Source organism: Crinia signifera, chromosome 7 (assembly GCF_055691185.1).
Source record: "Crinia signifera chromosome 7, ASM5569118v1, whole genome shotgun sequence".
Taxonomy (NCBI): domain Eukaryota; kingdom Metazoa; phylum Chordata; class Amphibia; order Anura; family Myobatrachidae; genus Crinia; species Crinia signifera.
The window spans coordinates 9,248,798-9,265,757 of record NC_139223.1 but is presented as its reverse complement, the minus strand read 5'-3'; the positions used below and the strand labels follow the sequence as shown (position 1 = coordinate 9,265,757).

Sequence of the window (16,960 nt, the reverse complement as noted above, 5' to 3'; positions counted from 1 at the left end):
TATCAATAGCCCGTGCCTACTATCATCCTCTGTGTGTTATGCCTGGTCAGGGCCGGCACCACCACTAGGCAGCTCTAGGCATTTGCCTAGGGCGCCGGCACCTGGAGGGCGGCAGTTCGCCCCTCACCCTCAGCATGGAGGCCGGGTTAGCGAACTGTGGTACCTGTGAAAAAACTTGCGTCCCCGGCGTCCCTGCTGAGTGCTGGTGCGTGCAGGGTTGTCCGTGCCGCCGGGGGAACCTGCAGCGCTGTTATTGTGTATAAGCTGGCCGCGGCCGGCGGGGTCCCTACAGTGAATAGAAAATAACTAGCGCTATGCACGCGGCGGCATACCAGCAAATAGCTGAAAATTTGCATGTAGCAGTATCTCTCTCCTGAGTGATCTCCTCCCCTTTTCCTTCCTCTCTGCCCATCTCATTGGAACATATCAGACATGGGGGAAGTATCAGGGGGAGCGGGTCATTATATATTCGAGAGATAGTAAATATGTGACTTTTGTGACAAAAAAACTGAATGATATAGGTGCTTGTGCATAAAAAAATAAATAAATTGGTGAACAGCGCCACCTAGTGGTTTATACTGGTTATATTACACAAAGTGATCACCTTTGTCAAAAAAATATATTAATAGATTTGTTAATGTAAAACTCACACTTGGATTATATGTATCCAGGTGGTCTTTTCGGCCGGTGTCATCCGCAGCCCTTAAAACCAAAAAAGTCTCCCAACACGGGAAAAACTCATAGGGCGGTATTTAATGAGCCTGATTCGCCATGTTTTTATGGCGAATTTGTGCTGTTTGGCGAATTTTTGACTAAAACGGTGAATCACCCTATTCAATGACCACATGGCGAATACATTTGAAGGTTTTTTTCGCCATGATTCACCGAGTAGCAATCGCTATCTTTTTATGGTGAAGTGGAATGTGAACTTTTAAAATAAAGTGTTTTGTTTTTTACATTTGGTGTCAAAAAATCAGGAATTTTATTCTGAGGAGGGGCATGCTATTTTTATTCATGTGCTGTAAGCCAGCAGGGGGCGCCGGAGCCAAGCCGCTCATTAGATATTCATATAGTCACTGCACCCGATCGTTACGATCGGGTGTAGTGAATATACGCGGTCCCCTGCTGGCACCCCCGGGGGGCAGCCTGTGCTGCCTGGCACCCGGGGAGCCCACCTCCCCCCTACAAACGTTCTGGGGCAGGCAGAGAGACTTCCATCTCTCTGCCTGCCACCGTCCTCAGGCTCCCTGCGGCGTTCGCCGCAGGAGCTCATATTCGCCGGTCAGGGGCAGCGAGCCCCTGACTCGTTGAATACCGGAGCCGGCGAGGCTCCGGAACGTGGCGAATGTGCAGCGAATCCTAAAAAGGATTCGCTGCACCTCGCAGGTATTCTCATTGAATACCGCCCATAGTGTGATATTGTTTTATAAAATAGACATTTATTTAAAACAAATACAATTCACATAAAATATATATATAAAGTAGAAACAGTGTGGGTGGACCCGTACATTAGCAAAAAGTTTTTTATAGCTTATCTGGTTGTGATGCCAGCGGGGGGTTAAGAGGTATTAGCCCAACCGGTTTCGTCCCTTTATCTTGTGGTATGGGACTTCATCAGGGGATATATATATATATATATATATATATATATATATATATATATATATATATATATAAATATAAGCAAATTATATAGGTGCGCTGACACCTTCTGTCCGTATTTTTTAAAGGGACACACTTTCCTCAGTGTTCCTATCCACACAAGTCCAATCCTTATTTGCGGACTGCAGCACCCCACCGAATAATCCCGATTCCCAAGGGCACTTTACAACATCTCTACCTAAAACAAATAGAGGCGGCGCCTCATAGTGTAATATCGTTTATTAAAAAGACGTGAAATTCAATATAAAATTCCCTATGAAATGGTGGAGCCCGTACCGGGGTGTTCCTCTGGTGTGGGCTGGCTACCACAAGATACAAAAACAACCACTGGCAAAACTGCAGGAACAGAAGCTATGTGACTCACGGGACCTTCAGGCTGCTCCACGGGCAGAGATATTCCCGGGCATCGTCGACTCATCATCTCAGAAGCAAGCAGCCAAACAGCTCTGTACTCAGCGGCACGAAATGCGTGACACAAGCCACTTCCCTCGCTTTTCGTCATAGGACTTCATCAGTGGGGTCTTTTTTTTTTTAGGTGGATATTTATATATATGTATATATAGTGCAGGGACAGATGGGTGTCACTCTGGGTCTCATGCAAACAGGTGATATTATAATGTGTTCAACGGTCAACGCCATTTCAGGATTACTCCTGAATCTCAGGATTCTACTCCTAGAATACTAATTAGTATTTTAGGTACTCTTTACCTAGAAGGGTGCCCATCGCGGGCATCGCATGTACATCGCATGCCATTATAATGGCATGCGATGGGACCGATGCGATGCCCGCGATTTTACATAGAAAACCATGTTAAAATGTAAATCGAGTCGGTCACATCGCATGCGACCAAAAAATCGCATGCGATGCGATCGACGCGATTACCGCGATTTTACATAGGGAACAATGTTAAATGGGTCAATTGACCCGATTTAACATTGGGAACAATGTTAAATGGCCCACATACCCCAAATAACCACCCTGTGCCCCCCCAATTGTTAACGCCACCCCACGATCAACGTGAACCCGAAGCGTGGCGAGCGCAGCGAGCCCGCGAGGGGCGGCGGTACGCGTCCTCCGACCTTTTCATACCCCCACTATCCACGTCGGCGTGGAGTTGAGAATAGATAGTGTGGCGAGCGCAGCAAGCCACCGAGCCTGAAGCGTGGCGAGCGCAGCGAGCCCCGCGAGGGGACGCGGATACCTGTGAAGCCCGCAAAGGGACGCGGATACCTGTGAAGGTATCCGTGTGCGCTCGGTGGCTCGCTACGCTCGCCACACTATGTATTCTCAACTCCACGCCGACGTGGATAGTGGGGGTATGAAAAGGTCGGAGGACGCGTACCGCCGCCCCTCGCGGGCTCGCTGCGCTTGCCACGTACCCACATACAGTAATTGAGCCCACACGTGCATGTCAATAGGTATATGACATACAGTATCTTGAAGTACATGCCAGCACTTATTTAATCTGGAAAGTTTTTCCTGAATGAGGGTGTCGAAATGTTGCTCCTGGTGTCATATAGCTGCAAGTGATGCAACCTACACACTTGTAGCAACCATTTTTACGTGACAGAAAGTGGGTGGGTTTATTCGATAGACCTGATATGTCAGATTTGAGAATCTGATCCCCTATGCTCCTCCCTCTGATGAAGCCCGTCTGTAACCTGGTCTTGCGCAGACTGGGGATTTGGGGATCTGTCGACACTAAGGGCCATAAGTTTTTCGCTCTTTTTTACCAATTCTGGACTTGTTTCAGTAAAATGGTTAAGCCATGTAAATGTTCCTTTATTTATTTTTTCAGGTTTATCAGTAAGAAGGGATTGTCTTCTTGTCAGTCTTGCCTTTATTTAGCTTTTTGTAATAAATCGTAGGGATAACCCCTTTCCAGAAATGTATCAAACATGACCCCCTAATTATACGGTCACTGTTGATTCCCCTAACTATACGGTCACTGTTGATTCCCCTAATTATACGGTCACTGTTGATTCCCCTAACTATACGGTCACTGTTGATTCTCCTAACTATACGGTCACTGTTGATTCCCCTAATTATACGGTCACTGTTGATTCCCCTAACTATACGGTCACTGTTGATTCCCCTAATTATACGGTCACTGTTTATTCCCCTAATTATAAGGTCACTGTTGATTCCCCTAACTATACGGTCACTGTTGATTCCCCTAATTATACGGTCACTGTTGATTCCCCTAACTATACGGTCACTGTTGATTCCCCTAATTATACGGTCACTGTGTTAGGAGTCCCTTTGGACAGCACGATAGATATAATTGCTGGAGGCACAGACAGACAGAGGCAGGATGGATGGAACTCACTGCTTTATCGTAGATCAGGAACAGGTACACGGTACAGGATACAATTACAGGAACAGATGCAAAAACACGATTACAGGACTCAGGATACAGGACAAAAACATGATTACAGGACTCAGGATACAGGACTCAGGATACAAGACATGGCATAAGAAAGCTCTCAGCAAGCTAACAAACAGAGAACTAACAGAGAACTATCAAAGGCCCAGAGCTCAGGGCCCATGCCTCTTTTAAAGGCAGCCCAGACCAATGGCTGCAGCACATAGAGACAAACCCACAATTATTCACATGTGCTGCAGCTGGGGATGGCACTCCGAGAACAGCCCAGCCCAGCTGATTACACCAGCTGGGACTGTCCTCAGAAACCACAACCCTGCATGCAGGGCCAAACAGCAGCACCTCTGGCCACACAGAGGTACTGCAGGATGCAAATAATAACAGCAGCACCTCTGAGTAACCAGAGGCACCACAGACCACAACCCCGCATGCAGGGCCAAACAGCAGCACCTCTGGCCACACAGAGGCACTGCAGGATGCAAATAATAACAGCAGCACCTCTGAGTAACCAGAGGCACTGCAGACCACACAAGACCCAAATGGCAGTGCTGACATAACATAATGCCCCCCTTGAGAAGCCGGATTCCAGACGCCTTTAGGAAAGTTCACGCTGATGCCTCTTTTAATGGGAATAGCAACAGTCTCTTTGAGAACGACAAGGACATCATATGTAGACAGGACCTCCGCAATGACAGACACCGGCAAGATCTTGTTCCGTTCGAAAAAAAAAATTCCCGGAATGACGGCCACCGTGACGGCTCTCCAGACAGACGGGACCTCATGCCCGTAGGCAAGGGCAGAAAGAACCCCTCCTGGGTCTATGATGCAAGGACCCCCTTCTGGGGCTGGACCATCACGGACCTCTGGCACATCAGGTGGACCCTCACGGACCTCTGGCATGGCAGGCGTTAGTGCACTAAAAGAAAGAACATTGCGACTGACAGCCGACACGGCGGCTCTCAACTTATGCTCAATGACATGGGCATCAACGGAGTCAGGCCCGGAGGCCGCGGAGGCAACAGACTCAGGCCCGGAGGCCGCGGAGGCAACAGCGTCCTCAGGCCCGGAGGCCGCGGAGGCAGCAGCGTCCTCAGGCCCGGAGGCCGCGGAGGCAACAGCGTCCTCAGGCCCGTAGGCCGCGGAGGCAACAGCGTCCTCAGGCCCGGAGGCCGCGGAGGCATCAGCGTCCTCAGGCCCGGAGGCAACAGCGTCCTCAGGCCCGGAGGCAACAGCGTCCTCAGGCCCGGAGGCAACAGCGTCCTCAGGCCCGGAGGCAACAGCCTCCTCAGGCCCGGAGGCAACAGCCTCCTCAGGCCCGGAGGCAACAGCGTCCTCAGGCCCGGAGGCAACAGCGTCCTCAGGCCCGGAGGCAACAGCGTCCTCAGGCCCGGAGGCAACAGCGTCCTCAGGCCCGGAGGCAACAGCGTCCTCAGGCCCGGAGGCAACAGCGTCCTCAGGCCCGGAGGCAACAGCGTCCTCAGGCCCGGAGGCAATAGCGTCCTCAGGCCCGGAGGCCAGGGCAATAGCGTCCTCAGGCCCGGAGGCCAGGGCAATAGCGTCCTCAGGCCCGGAGGCCAGGGCAATAGCGTCCTCAGGCCCGGAGGCCAGGGCAATAGCGTCCTCAGGCCCGGAGGCCAGGGCAATAGCGTCCTCAGGCCCGGAGGCCAGGGCAATAGCGTCCTCAGGCCCGGAGGCCAGGGCAATAGCGTCCTCAGGCCCGGAGGCCAGGGCAATAGCGTCCTCAGGCCCGGAGGCCAGGGCAATAGCGTCCTCAGGCCCGGAGGCCAGGGCAATAGCGTCCTCAGGCCCGGAGGCCAGGGCAATAGCGTCCTCTGACCCGGAGGCCAGGGCAATAACGTCCTCTGACCCGGAGGCCAGGGCAATAGCAACCCCCTCCTGGGGCTGGATAGGACCCCCTCCTGGGTCTAGACAGACGGAACCTCCTCCTGGGGCTAGACAGACGGAACCCCCTCCTGGGGCTAGACAGACGGAACCCCCTCATGGGGCTAGACAGAGGGAACCCCCTCCTGGGGCTAGACAGACGGAACCCCCTCCTGGGACCGGATCATCGGGCTCCTTGGCGGGGACCGGATCATCGGGCTCCTTGGCGGGGACCGGATCATCGGGCTCCTTGGCGGGGACCGGATCATCTGGCTCCTTGGCGGGGACCGGATCATCGGGCTCCTTGGCGGGGACCGGATCATCGGGCTCCTTGACGGGGACCGGATCATCGGGCTCCTTGGCGGGGACCGGATCATCGGGCTCCTTGGCGGGGACCGGATCATCGGGCTCCTTGGCGGGGACCGGATCATCGGACCCTCTGGCGGAGACCGGGACATCGGACCCTCTGGCGGAGACCGGGACATCGGACCCTCTGGCGGAGACCGGGACATCGGACCCTCTGGCGGAGACCGGGACATCGGACCCTCTGGCGGAGACCGGGACATCGGACCCTCTGGCGGAGACCGGGACATCGGACCCTCTGGCGGAGACCGGGACATCGGCCACCTCTCCTGGGAACACACCATCAGCTACGGGATCGGCCACCTCTCCTGGGGGCACACCATCGGCTGAGGCATCGGATGCAGCTTTGCGGAAGTGCACATTGGACACCGCTTTGGGGGGCTGCACCTTCCGATACAAGTCCAACAGGGTACGAGTCAAGGCCATGATCTGATCTGCCAGGACTTGATTGCGGTTAACAGGCTCCATAACAAGATAGGGCAAAAGTTACACTGTTCCCCCTCCAGCAATTCGGTATGGCCTTTGATAATGTTAGGAGTCCCTTTGGACAGCACGATAGATATAATTGCTGGAGGCACAGACAGACAGAGGCAGGATGGATGGAACTCACTGCTTTATCGTAGATCAGGAACAGGTACACGGTACAGGATACAATTACAGGAACAGATGCAAAAACACGATTACAGGACTCAGGATACAGGACAAAAACATGATAACAGGACTCAGGATACAGGACTCAGGATACAGGACATGGCATAAGAAAGCTCTCAGCAAGCTAACAAACAGAGAACTAACAGAGAACTATCAAAGGCCCAGAGCTCAGGGCCCATGCCTCTTTTAAAGGCAGCCCAGACCAATGGCTGCAGCACATAGAGACAAACCCACAATTATTCACATGTGCTGCAGCTGGGGATGGCACTCTGAGCCCAGCCCAGCTGATTACACCAGCTGGGACTGTCCTCAGAAACCACAACCCTGCATGCAGGGCCAAACAGCAGCACCTCTGGCCACACAGAGGTACTGCAGGATGCAAATAATAACAGCAGCACCTCTGAGTAACCAGAGGCACCGCAGACCACAACCCCGCATGCAGGGCCAAACAGCAGCACCTCTGGCCACACAGAGGCACTGCAGGATGCAAATAATAACAGCAACACCTCTGAGTAACCAGAGGCACTGCAGACCACACAAGAGCCAAATGGCAGTGCTGACATAACACACTGTTGATTCCCCTAACTATACAGTCACTGTTGATTCTGCATACTCACAAAAACTGTGAGTATGACAGACTGGTGGTGGTAGCTTTTGGATGGAAGCCGTCAAATTGAAGCAACATGTTGCGATCAGTGATCTTGGTGAACAGCTGGGTGTTAAGTTTTTGTCCAATTTTAGTGATGCGTACATCTAAAAAGTCCAACTGAGTAGTTCTAATCGTGTATGTCAGTTTTACCGGACTGTTAGATTGATTGTGCTGTTCCAGAATCTCTATTAAACTTTCTTGTGAACCTGTCCATAACAATATCAAATCATCTATGTACCAATAATAAAATACAGCAAACTGTGAAAACACACTGCTCTGCAACAGTACATCATTCTCAACCATATACATGTATGCATTTGCATACGCTGGTGCGCAGGGCCATCTTAATGCATGGCCTTCATGGGCAGTTGCCCAAGGGCCCAAAGACCCTAGGGGCCCAAGCCCTCCATCCCAGGCCATCAGAAATCCCCCAACCCCCTCTCAAAAGAAAGATTGGCCAATCATAGAACTGCTATACAAGCAGCTATTGAAAAGGGCCATAATGAACAAACAGTGGCACGCCATTTTTTAGAGGCCAAACATGGAGCGGCGAATTTGAGATTCCAGCTAATAGATCAAGCTCCTGATATGTCTAGGGGGTGACACGGATAAAAAACTCCTCCAAATGGAGAGCAAGTGGATCCATAAATTGGGCCCACTTGCGCCAGGGGGATTGAATGAAAACCTGAATCTAGGCAGCTTTTCATAAGCTGGGATATCCATAACATACAGGACTGATTGGACTAGAATAAGATACATTAAAAATAAACATGTATGAGATTAATCCAACTGCTAATTAAAAATATTTGCTGGTTTTTCTAAAAAAAAAATGTGTATATATAAATGAATGGATGTAGTTTCATTAACCCCTTCCTGACATTTGACGTATATATACGTCATGGCCGGAATGTACTTCCCGACACATGACGTATATATACGTCATGACTTCAAAGTGTCACTGCGTCTAGAGACGCAGTGACAGAGGGACGATGTCTGCTGTCCCTGACAGCAGACATGTCCCTGCATGCCCAGGGGGGGCGGCGATGCCGCCCCCCCGTCGGCGATCGCTGTGATTGGCTGTTCAATGTGAACAGCCATTCGCAGCGTTTTCCTGTGTTACCGGCGAATCAGACGCTCGGTAACACAGGTGTCAATCACCGCCGGGTGCGAGGGGGCATGAAGGGGTCATCGGTGACGACGACACCTCACCCCACCTGCCCCCAAGGCTGTGATTGGTCCGTCGGACCGACGGACCAATCACAGCCAAGGCACGCCATTTAAACTAACGGTGACTGCGCTGCAGACGCCATTCCGGTCTGGAATTGCGTGCAGAGCGGTCACCGGCCACTCTGTCCTGCTATACATACCTGAACCTTGCCTGATACTTACCTGATCACCGCTGATCACCGCTGGTAGCGTGCTGCCAGCAGCTGGATGCTTCCTGGATCTTGTGACTTCCTGTGTGCTGCTGCTGCAGTGTCATAGAGTCACAGATAGTGATAGATAGTCAGAGATAGTCAGAGATAGTAAGAGATAGTGACAGAGAGTGATAGAGAGTGATAGAGAGTGATAGAGAGTGCTATATTTTGTGTCTGCTGCACCCACTTTTGTGCTGATCACTATATCTGACCCCCCTGCTGCCCCCCCCCCCTTTTGTGCTGATCAGTTTAAATTAATTAATCAGCAACTTTTTGGGGGTCCAGGGTTTTTTTTTTTTTTATATATATACCCTGTCAGGTTGTGTGCCTGCTGCCCCTCACTGCTAATCAGTGTTGCATCACTGCATCACAGATCTGCAGGGTTTTTTTTGGAGTGCAGTGGGGTTTTGTTTTTACACCCACGTTGCTTTTGTGGGTGTCCTGTGGCCGCTGAGCGCTGATCAGTGACGTACAATCACTGAACAGCATTTTTGGCACAGGGTTGATATCATTTTTTTTCTGCAGTTTTTTTAATTTTTTTTTTTTTTTTTGGAGAGTGCTGTGGTATATTTTTTTAAATTGTTTTTACACCCACGTTGCTTTTGTGGGTGTCCTGTGGCCGCTGATCAGTGACGTACAATCACTGAACAGCATTTTTGGCACAGGGTTGATATCATTTTTTTTCTGCAGTTTTTTTAAATTGTTTTTTTGTTTTTACACCCACGTTGCTTTTGTGGGTGTCCTGTTGCCTTTGAGCGCTGTTCAGTGACGGACGTTACTGACCAACATCTGTGCTCAATTTTTGGCGCAGGACCTTTTTTTTTTTTTAACCCCTTCAATTTTTTATTTTTTTATTGGGATCAAATTCCTGTATAAAGTATTTTTTTTTTCTGCACTACATACACACTACACACTACATACCCCCCGTGTTGAAATAAGGTTTGTACCCCCCCTACACTATACACTATACAAAAATAAAAATGGCATCCCAAATGTCATCCCAAATGTCATCCCAGTCATCCAGAAGAATGTATTCAGCGGAGGAGGCATATGCCATGCTTGCCTCTGACTCTGACACAGCCAGTGATGCAAGCGGGGAATTTGAAGGATTCGTCTTAAGCTCCTCTTCCTCCTCTAGTGATGAGGGACCCCCTCAAAGACGCCCCCGTAGAGCAGCTGAGACCCCCCCCCCAAATGATTGATCCCGTATGGACCCCACCACCAGACAATTTTAAACCCCAGGTTCCTGAGTTTTTGGCCATCCCAGGAATCCAATTTGATTCAACAGGTCTCAGAGAAATTGACTTTTTCAAATTATTTTTCTCTGATGATTTTATAAATTTAATGGTGGATCAAAGTAATTTATATGCCCAGCAGTTTATTGCTCAAAACCCCACGTCATCATTTGCTAGGTGGACCCCTGTAGACGCAGTAGAGATGATGACGTTTTGGGGTCTGGTGTTACATATGGGCATAGTAAAAAAGCCAGAAATTAGGCAATATTGGAGTACAGATGTTCTGTACAGCACCCCACTTTACCGTATGGCCATGACTCGGACTCGTTTTGAGATAATCCTTAAATTTTTACATTACACCGATAATGCACAGTGCCCACCCAGAGATGATCCCACCTTTGACCGGCTATTCAAAGTCAGGCCGGTCATTGATCATTTCAGTGCCAAATTTGCAGAGATGTACATCCCTGAAAAATTTATTTGTATCGACGAGTCCCTTATACATTTTAAAGGAAGGGTTAAATTCCGCCAGTACCTTCCCAGTAAGAGGGCAAGGTATGGCATAAAAATGTATAAGCTGTGTGAAAGCACCTCAGGGTACACCCACAGGTTTAGGGTATATGAAGGGAAGGATTCAACAATTGAACCGGCAGAATGCCCCCCCTCCCTCGTAGGTGTTAGTGGAAAAATTGTCTGGGATTTAGTGCACCCCTTCCTGGATAAAGGTTATCACCTCTATGTGGATAACTTTTACACTAGCATCCCCCTGTTTAAGGCCCTTGGTCCAAGAGGTACAGCAGCTTGCGGTACTGTGCGCAAGAACCAAAGAGGCCTCCCAAAAACGCACATTGCCCAAGTACTGAGAAGGGGTGAAAGCAGGGGAATATGCACCGAAAATATTGTCACAACTGAAGGGCTGGATGAAGTCGTGTGGTGTGTAGCAACCGGAGACGGACCAGAGGAGGAAGGATTAAATCGTGCAGGTTTAATAATAGAATTCATAAATAGAACAACACACGCTTGAATACTTTGTTAAGTGGCAGTTTAGCAGTAATAAGAATTGAGCCGGCACGGCACTTTGTAAAGAAGAAAAAGTTCATTTAAACAATGACAGTTCAAGCACTGCGGACTGCAGGTTGGGGTCTTGGAAAATGAAGAAATCCGGAAAGAGAATGCACTTGATGGTAATGAGGGATCCTTGAAGACTGAAAGAAGATGGATGATGACAGAAGAATGGGAAGTTGCTTGGAAGCAGACGACTTGAAGAACTTAGGCCAGGAAGCTCAGGGATGCAGGCAGAGACCAGACTGTGGAGAGATCTGGCAGCGATGGGGTTAAGCTGAATCGAGACCAACACAGAGCACTGAAGCAAGGCACCAAGTCAGGAGAGGTGAGTCAGAGAGCCGGAGTCAGCTGGGAGCTGTGAACGCCTCTGGAGACTCTTTGTACTGACACTGAACAGGCCTAGGCAGATCCCCTATATCCCTAGAGGGCGGCTGCCATTGGCTGTCAGGTCAGTATGGGCGGAAACCTCAGACAAGGACCAATCTGCTATTTGCCCTTAATCAAGATGGCGGCACCGGCCTCCCGGCGCCCCTACAGCACATACCGCTACACTTGCTGGCGTCCCACGCTGCCTGCTGCCCACCAGACTGCCGCTGCCTGCTGCCGCTGACCTGGAGACCACTACACGCTAGCCGACGGCGGGCGCGAACGGGTGAGTAGTAAGCCCGCCGCGCACCGCCGCGGCTGCGTGTGACAGTACCCCCCCCTTTCTGGGTGACCCCAGGGCACCTACGCACCTTGTGTGGATTTCTTTGAAAGAACTGTCTCACCAGACGAGGAGCATGAAGATCTGCAGCATCAACCCAGGAATTCTCTTCAGGACCGAATCCAAGCCACTCTACCAGATACTGAAGATGGGTATTGCGGCAACGTGAGTCGATAATGCGCCTCACCTCGAACTCTGTCTCTCTTTCCGAGCCAATCTTGGGCGGTTTAGGCACCTTCTTCTGATATAAGTTCAAACGCAAAGGTTTCAGAAGAGACACATGGAACGAATTTGATATTTTTAAGGAAGGAGGGAGCTGTAGTCTGTAGGCCACCGGATTAATCACCTGAGTGATCGGGTACGGCCCGATGAACCGAGGAGCCAGCTTCATGGACGGTAACCGAAGGCGTATATGGCGGGTAGACAGCCATACTCGATCTCCAACCTTCAACTTAGGAGCTGCTCTTCTTTTCCTGTCCGCCATCCTTTTATATCGAGCGGATGCTTTGAGGAGAGCTGTATGGACGTCTGACCAGATCTTTGCAAACCGTTGTAGGGAAGAAGCAGCTGCAGGGACTTCGGACAATGATAGATCTGAGAACTCCGGAGATCGGGGATGCTTGCCAAAGACAGTGAAAAAGGGAGTGGTGCTGGAGGAAGAATGATAAGAATTGTTGTGCGCAAATTCCGCCCAAGGCAGAAGGTCTACCCAGTCGTCTTGAGAGGAAGAGACGAACAAACGAATGAAGGCCTCCAAGTCTTGGTTGACTCGTTCTGTCTGCCCGTTGGTTTGTGGGTGGAAAGCAGTGGAGAACTTGAGCTTGACTTGTACAGCAGAACAGAGAGCCCTCCAAAACTTTGCGACGAACTGCACGCCACGGTCAGAAATGATCTCTTTGGGCAACCCATGGAGTTTGAAGATGGTGGAAATGAAGAGCTGAGCCAACACTGGAGCAGATGGAAGACCTTTCAATGGGAAGAAGTGCACCATCTTTGAAAAGCGGTCGACCACCACCCAAATTACTGTATGCCCTTTGGAGGGAGGAAGTTCGCAGATAAAGTCCATAGACAGGTGGGACCATGGTTCTGTTGGTATGGCTAGAGGTAGAAGAGGACCGACAGGGGACGTTCTGGAGGACTTATGCTGAGTGCACTTTACACAGGAAGCGACAAAGGAGTTTACATCGCGACGGATGGTAGGCCACCAGTATGACCGCAATAGGAACATTAAGGTCTTCTGTGCCCCGGTATGCCCTGCGAAACGGGAAGCGTGTGCCCAGGACAGCACTCTCTTCCGGAGATTGAGAGGAACGAAGGTCTTGCCTGGTGGAGGTGAAGGCTGGACTGTTACTTGAGCAAAGACCAGAGGATCGAGGATGGGTCGAGGAGGAGTCTCAAGATCAGCGGAAGTTTCAAAAGAGCGTGAAAGGGCATCGGCCTTGGCATTCATCGTCCCGGGTCTGAATTTGATTTGAAAATCAAAGCGTTCGAAGAACATGGCCCAGCGGGCTTGACGAGCTGTAAGACATTGGGCCTGCTTGAGGAATGAGAGGTTCTTATGGTCGGAGTACACCGTAATTTTATGTCGTGCCCCCTCCAGGAGGTACCGCCACTCCTCCAACGCTGATTTGACTGCCAGTAACTCCTGCTCTCCAATGGGGTAATTCTTCTCCGCTGGAAGAAACTTCTTGGAAAAGAAGGCACAGGGATGAAGCACCTGGTCCTCCCCTCTCTGTGACAAGATTGCCCCTACCCCCTCTGAGGATGCGTCCACCTCAAGAATAAAGGGTTTGTCGAGGTTTGGCTGGAGAAGGATTGGGGCGGAGACAAAAGCATCCTTTAGTTGTTGGAAGGCTTGAGAGGCTTCAGGTGACCACTGACTTGGATCAGAACCCTTACGGGTTAGAGCAGTAAGAGGTGCAGCAAGGGTGGAGAAGTTCCGGATGAAACGACGATAGTAATTTGAAAAGCCCAGGAACCTCTGGATGCCTTTGAGCGTGGTGGGCGCTGTCCAGTCTAAGATGGCTCTTACTTTCTCTGGATCCATCTCTATCCCAGTGCTGGAGAGGATGTGGCCAAGGAATGGAATGGAGGTAACCTCAAAGACGCACTTGTCTAGCTTGCAGAATAATTTATTTTGGCGAAGGCGCCGCAAGACCTCAGCTACTGTTTGCCGATGGAGATGGAGGTTCGATGAGAAGATGAGAATGTCATTGAGATACACCACAATGGAATGATACAATAAATCTCGAAATATGTCATTTACAAATTGTTGGAAGACGGCTGGAGCGTTGCAAAGACCAAAGGGCATCACCAGGTATTCATAGTGGCCGTCTCGGGTGTTGAACGCCGTCTTCCACTCATCTCCAGATCGTATACGGATCAAGTTGTACGCCCCTCTTAAATCCAGTTTAGTAAAGATGGAAGCCCCTCGGATTTTATCGAATAATTCGGTGATCAGAGGCAAAGGATAGCGGTTCTTGATCGTGATATCGTTCAGGCCCCTGTAGTCGATACACGGGCGGAGGGTTCCATCTTTTTTTTTCACAAAGAAAAACCCCGCTCCGGCTGGCGAAGTGGACGGGCGAATGAACCCCTTATCCAAGTTCTCTCGAATGTAGTCAGACATGACTTTGGTCTCTGGCAGAGACAAGGGGTAGATGCGGCCCCGCGGTGGGAACTTCCCAGGTATCAACTCTATCGGACAGTCCCAGGAACGATGAGGCGGCAGGGTATCGGCACCTCCTTTGCTGAAGACGTCAGAAAAAGAAAGATATGGTGTGGGTAACGACAAGGGTGGAGCTGGTGAAGATGAAAGACTGGAACCTCCTACTTCTTGAGGATTAGTTTGATGGAGTGGAATGACACGAGGCATGCAAGTAGTTAGGCAGTTCGTACCCCAGGCTGTGATCTCCATACTGGTCCAATCAATATGAGGGTTGTGCTTAGTAAGCCATGGTAGGCCCAGGACTACCTGGTGTGAGGACTGAGGAAGGACAAAAAATTCTAGAGTCTCTTGATGTAAGGCACCGACGAGAACTGTCACTGGATCGGTCTGAAGGGTGATTTGCCCGCTGCTGATGCGACTCCCATCTACTGCAGTGAGAGCCAACGGATGGGCCAAAGGTTGCACCGTCAAGGAATGTTGAAGAACGAAAGAGGAAGAAAGGAAGTTCCCGGCTGCTCCGGAATCTAGTAGAGCCTGGACCTTGATTTTTCCCTGAGGGCACACAAGAGTAACAGGAATGGTGGGCACAGTTGAAGAGGGAGATGAAAGCAGAACTCCTAACCTGGCCTCCCTCGGGGAGGTTAGGAGCGGTCGTTTCCCGGACGCAGTGGGCAGGAAGACAACAGATGAGCGGAAGAACCGCAGTACATGCAAAGATTCTCACGACGTCTACGGGATTTTTCTTCAAAGGAAAGCCGAGAGCGGTTGATCTGCATGGGTTCGTCTGGTGGTGTGGTTGTGGAGGGCCCAGGTCTAGGAACAGGAACAGCGTTGGTGGTGAGACGAGGGCGGAGACGGTCGGAGCGATTTCTCTCTAGTTGACGCTCCTGCATCCGTAGATCTACTTTGTTGCACAAGGAGATGAGTTCAGCCAAAGTAGCAGGAGAGTCATGGGTAGTTAATTCGTCCTTGATACGACCTGCCAGCCCATTCCAGAAGGCGGAGACGAGAGCCTCTTCATTCCACTTTAGTTCCGAAGCCAGAGTCTGGAACTGCACAGCATATTGTCCCACTGAGCGACTACCCTGGCGAATTCTCAGGATCTCAGTAGCGGCAGACGACACTCTGCCAGGTTCGTCGAAGATGTGACGGAAAGAGGTAATAAAAGCTTCATAGTCATTGAGCAGGGGATCAGCACGTTCCCAGAGAGGGGACACCCAGTCCAAAGCTGACCCTGCTAGGAGAGACACAATATAAGCCACCTTTGCCTTGGAAGTAGGAAAGTGAGAAGACTGTAAGGTGAAATGCACATCGCATTGGTTCAGAAACCCACGGCATCCTTTCGGAGAACCATCATATTTGCTGGGGGTTGGTAATTGCATGTGATGAGGAACTATTGGTCCAGGTGTAGGAACAGGGACTGGAACCTCTGGAGCTGGAGCCACAGAAACTGAGGGAGCCGCCGGGGGCGAAGCCAAGACCTGAAGGAATTGAGCCACTTGACGTTGGGTAGCCTCCACTTGCTCCAGACGAGCCATGATGCTGTGAAGTGCGTCCGCCATGGAAGCCTGTTCTTCACCCGACTCCATCGGGTCAGTACAAACTGTCACAACTGAAGGGCTGGATGAAGTCGTGTGGTGTGTAGCAACCGGAGACGGACCAGAGGAGGAAGGATTAAATCGTGCAGGTTTAATAATAGAATTCATAAATAGAACAACACACGCTTGAATACTTTGTTAAGTGGCAGTTTAGCAGTAATAAGAATTGAGCCGGCACGGCACTTTGTAAAGAAGAAAAAGTTCATTTAAACAATGACAGTTCAAGCACTGCGGACTGCAGGTTGGGGTCTTGGAAAATGAAGAAATCCGGAAAGAGAATGCACTTGATGGTAATGAGGGATCCTTGAAGACTGAAAGAAGATGGATGATGACAGAAGAATGGGAAGTTGCTTGGAAGCAGACGACTTGAAGAACTTAGGCCAGGAAGCTCAGGGATGCAGGCAGAGACCAGACTGTGGAGAGATCTGGCAGCGATGGGGTTAAGCTGAATCGAGACCAACACAGAGCACTGAAGCAAGGCACCAAGTCAGGAGAGGTGAGTCAGAGAGCCGGAGTCAGCTGGGAGCTGTGAACGCCTCTGGAGACTCTTTGTACTGACACTGAACAGGCCTAGGCAGATCCCCTATATCCCTAGAGGGCGGCTGCCATTGGCTGTCAGGTCAGTATGGGCGGAAACCTCAGACAAGGACCAATCTGCTATTTGCCCTTAATCAAGATGG

The 16,960-nt window shown here is 50.5% G+C and overlaps 1 long non-coding RNA gene across 1 annotated transcript in view; it reads right to left on the bottom strand.

Moving 5' to 3' along the window:
- Window positions 1-16,960, bottom strand: part of LOC146021355 (uncharacterized) — a 57,438-nt gene that overhangs the window by 27,433 nt on the left and 13,045 nt on the right. The gene's annotated exons all lie outside the window — the stretch shown is intronic.